The sequence below is a fragment of the Lygodium microphyllum genome, chromosome 21 (genome assembly GCF_053477565.2).
Source record: "Lygodium microphyllum isolate KBCC chromosome 21, Lygodium_microphyllum_v1.1.10, whole genome shotgun sequence".
Taxonomy (NCBI): Eukaryota; Viridiplantae; Streptophyta; class Polypodiopsida; order Schizaeales; family Lygodiaceae; genus Lygodium; species Lygodium microphyllum.
This window is the reverse complement of record NC_141155.1, coordinates 27,328,742-27,333,569: the sequence shown is the minus strand read 5'-3', so window position 1 is coordinate 27,333,569 and position 4,828 is coordinate 27,328,742.

Genomic DNA, 4,828 nt, shown 5'->3' with positions numbered 1-4,828 from the left:
TAGCCGATGCCCCCATGATCATGTTTCTACTCATTATATTCTTGGTTTGTAATAAGAAATATAGGAAAAAAATATGATGATTTAATTTATTTCTGTGGATATTCAAAATTGTTTGATTACCACATGATTGTAATCTCTCATGCATAGGCCTACATGTGACATTAGTAGTTCATGCTTGTTAGCTAAATGGTAGGGACTAATGTGATTTGTGCATGGTGCAATAAATTATTAAGTGAAGACATTATTCTGTGAAGAGAGCTTATGGCATGAACTAGGGATGTTTATTTTTTGGATACTTTTCGAGTAGTACTGAATCATTATATTTTTAATGCACTCTCCTTAGCATGATGGTTATATGCTCACCATCACAAGTGATTATTTGAGAGATAAATTATAAGATCCTATAATTATTATTTTATTGATGTATATTTTGAATAGATTAGGTTTGCCTACATTCAAAGTTGCAACATTACATAAAGTTTGCCAAGCATGTCAATTTGGGAAGCATGCAAGGTAACCATTTTTTTCATAGGAGAGATGTAAGCAATAATATACTTGATGTTGTGCATATAGATGTTTGGAGCCCTACCCAAAATGTATATGTTGTGGTAGTAGTAAATATTTTGCTACATTTATTGATGATTGCTCTAGGAAACTCTAGGTATATTTCATGAAGGAAAAAAGTGAAGTATTTGAGCACTTCAAAACTTTCAAGGCTGTAATAAATATATGCATGGAGAATGTGCTCACATGCATGGGGGGAATGTTGTACCCAATTGGTCTTTCTTGCATTCTTATCTCTCAACCCTACTTTTCTTGCAATTAATGGTTCTCTCAATTTTCTTCAATTTGTCCTAAGCTATGGTGACTTCTTGCAACATGATCAACTGCCATTTCTCAAGATTATACGAATAGATATCTATATAAATCAAATGAATATTATAATAATCAAACCTAATGACAAGTATATAAAAAGACAATCACTAAGGATTAAATACTTTCAATTAGGTTTGTGGAATGGAAGGTTTGAGGTTCTAGGTCTCAAATGTAGCTCTGTATGTCTAAGCACATGGTGTACTAACACCTCTTTTACACGATTCTTGCTTGGCCCAGGTGTGAAGTGTTTGACTCTATCCTTAATGGTTGGAATTCATTTACATTTTTTTTAAATAAATTAAACATTAGGATGGATCAATGTGAGAGCTTGGATGCCTTGTTGAGGGTCAAAAATCTATATCCATGGTTGAGAGAGGGAAGGAAAGGAATAAGATAAAGGAGGGGAGGGAAGTTTGAAATACTCACATTTTTTGTTATTTGAAATTAGACACAATCGTACAAGTACAATTGTCATTAATGTAAGGTGAACTAAACCTATGACATTAACACGAAAGTGACATTACTATGACTAGAGTAGTTAAAATATAGGTATTTAAATTAAAACAATTGTACTTATAAGCATTTATGTATATTTTTAGAAAAATGTTTATTGATTTTTAAAAAATAGGAGTTCTATTATGGAGGCTTCTCTCCTATTGGCCAAGAGCACACTCCCTATCCATCTTACAAAGTTGCTTTGAGACCTCAAAACTTTCCTAATGGATGGATTCATTGATAATAGGTTTAAGCTAATCTCTCTACATGGCTTTGGGATCATGGAAACTAGTCTTTGAGATGCATTTTTCTTGTACTCAAAGGAATAGCCTTCAAATATTGATCAACTATTGTATATGGTATACCACAACTATAGTAGCATGCTCAAATGTTTGGAGATAAATATGAAGTCATTTGATAGCTTGAACTACCTCCCAAAGGTTATATGCAATAATAGGGGCTTAAGTGAGTTTGGGATAGTCCAAGTGTGAATAGACTTTAGAGGGATTTCAACATTAGATATTTGGAAAGAATGAGGCGAGAAGCATCAACAAATAGATGTTGTGATGAAAGGATATTTGATGATGTCATGATCAACCCCGTCGTTCTCATTGTGAAGCAATCATGCCACCAAGATCCTCACTACAAACTCACAATCTTATGATCTTGACTAGCTCTGGGGGGCTCTGAATTGTGAATGGAGGCGTATTTCTTATCCAAAGAAAAGAAAGCAAATATTTGTTGTATATGGTAGATCACGGCTATAGTAGCATGCTTGAATATTTGGAGTTGATTATGAAGTCATTTGGCAACTTGAATTGCCTCCCAAAGGTTATACGCAACAATAGGGGCTTAAGTGAGTTTCGGATAGCCTAACTGTGAATAGATTTTAGGCAGATTTTAACATTAGATATTTGGAAAGAATGAGGAGAGAAGCATCGAGAAATAGATTCTATGATGAAAGGATACTTGATGTCATGATCAACCCCGTCCTTCTCGTTGTGAAGCACTCATGCCACCAAAATCCTCACAATCTTATGACCTTGCACTAACTCTAGGGGCTTTTACCTAAGTTGTGTGGATGGAGGTGTATTTCTTATTCAATAAAAAGAAACTAAACATATGTTTAGGGCACACACACACACACACAGAGCATAACATGCATTTCCTCTTTCATTATTTTTATATTAAAAATAGTCTATTTTTATTTTAAGTAATCAATCATTCCTTTCATTTAATAAAATATCTATTTTTTATCATTCCTTATTTCCTCCAAAAAATAATTAGATTTTTTTCCCACTCGGTTTCTTTTCTTCCTTCCATTAAATAGCATGTTCTCACATGATCCTTATTGCTAGTGTAGCCTAATACACTATTGCTATTAGACTAAGGTGCCTTAAAATCAGAGTTGTTATTTTTTTATACAAATGTGGCTACTTTTTAATGTTAAATGCCTTAATTTACATTATCTTATTTTCTTTTTTTTGAATGTATGAGTTAAATTTTATAAATTACATCACCATTTATATAATATGTAAATATCCAAATGTACTAATATTTCATACTTTTAATGAAAACACTTAATTGGCATCTCTTACGGAGGACTAGCATAACTGTTTCAAAATCTCACATTGTTTTATTGATAACATGTGCATAATGGGGGATTGTGTGAGATGTGTCATCTATTCTATGAATGGCCAAAGACTTAGAAGTTTATATGGATACTAATTCAAAAAGGATGTATGCAGTAGAGGTACACTAGCTTCAAATAAATGAAAAGGACATGCTTGTAGGTAAGTACATACCAACCATGAACTTAAGAGGAAATACCAAAACTAGATGAAATTGAGCAAACTCAAGTCGATGTATATGCCAATTGACACGATGAGGTAGATATATTACTATATGATTTTTTAAGAACAAATATTGGAGAGTTTTGAAGTTCCACCATTATAATTGTAAAGATGAAATTTCATGGTTTATCAAAATAGGATAATAATGTCAATGATAAACCCAAGGAAAGTAGGTGTACTAGATATACAACTATAGATTTTGAAAACATAGGTCTATATTCAAATGAAATATGTATTATTGATAGTAGATCAAAGTATGATACTCAACTAACAAATGGACATAAGCTAGTATAGAGATAGTGCAACATAAGAGGAAGATCAAGAAGACTAAATGTCTTGCAATAATGGAAGTTTGCCTTGTTTTTAAATCTCTACTATTTAAATTTCTGTAAATTTTCCAATTAGTACAAATTTGGCAGTCATTGCTAAATATCAATGCTGTGCATACATGAGTTCACATAGTAGTTACCAAGTATAATATCATAGATTTAAAAAATTATGCTTTTCTTATAATTATTTTTAAGTTTGTGTTTGAAAACTAGGCTACTTTTTAGAATGATAGATCTTAAATAAATTTAAAAAATAATAATTTGTATTTGTTTTTAAAAATTTGACTAAAAAATGTGTGATTATGATAATTTATGAAAATCAACTAATTTTAAATAATATATTTAAAATATTCTAAATGTTTCTCCCAATATGAAATATTGCCTAAAAGGTTCACTACTGTGTATGATATGCTTATGGTAATGTAGAAATCCTATCTAGCTCTCATGTTGAACATTGATTCTATATATTATTGAAAAGTTTGGTTTGGGGATTTTCAAATCAATGAGAAGGGATTATCAAAAATACAAAAAATAATTATGAAAAAATAAGATGATGATTTTTTTTGGATTTTCAATATTGTTTAATTGCCACATGATTATAGCTTGTCATGTGTAGGCTTGCATATGACAGTGGTTGCTTATGCTTGGTAGTTAAATGGTAGGGACTAATATGATCTATGTTTGGTGCAACAGATTATTTAGAAAATACATTATTTTGTTAAAGATGTTTATGGTATGCAATAAATATTTATTTGTCCCTTGAGTATTGCAAAATTATTTTATGGATACATGCTCTTCAACATGATAATTGTATATACATGCGTAGTAGTGATTATTTTTAGGCTAATTTTTAAAAGTTGGGAATTATCATTTTATAGATCTATATCTTGACTAGATTAGGATTAATATTTTAGATCTTACCTTTAGGAAAAACAATCCAGGTTGGAGAAAAGAATTAGGAAAGATGAGCTATGCAAATTTTGGAATTTCTTTTGTATTTTGAGCACCAAGAAAATATAAATAAATAAATAAATACATGGGGGATGTGCTCACCGATGAATGGGTGGATGATTGTATCTAATTGGTCTCTTGTAAAATTTGTTTTAATCTAGAAATTGGCTACAAAATAAAACTCCTCTCATTCACATTCTTCTCTCTCAACTCTATTCTTTTCATAAATATTTGTTTATGAATTTTCTTCAATTTTTGGCAAAGCTATGGTGATTGCTTGCAACATTGGTATTAGAGTATAATGATTGGTTTGTGAGTCCACAT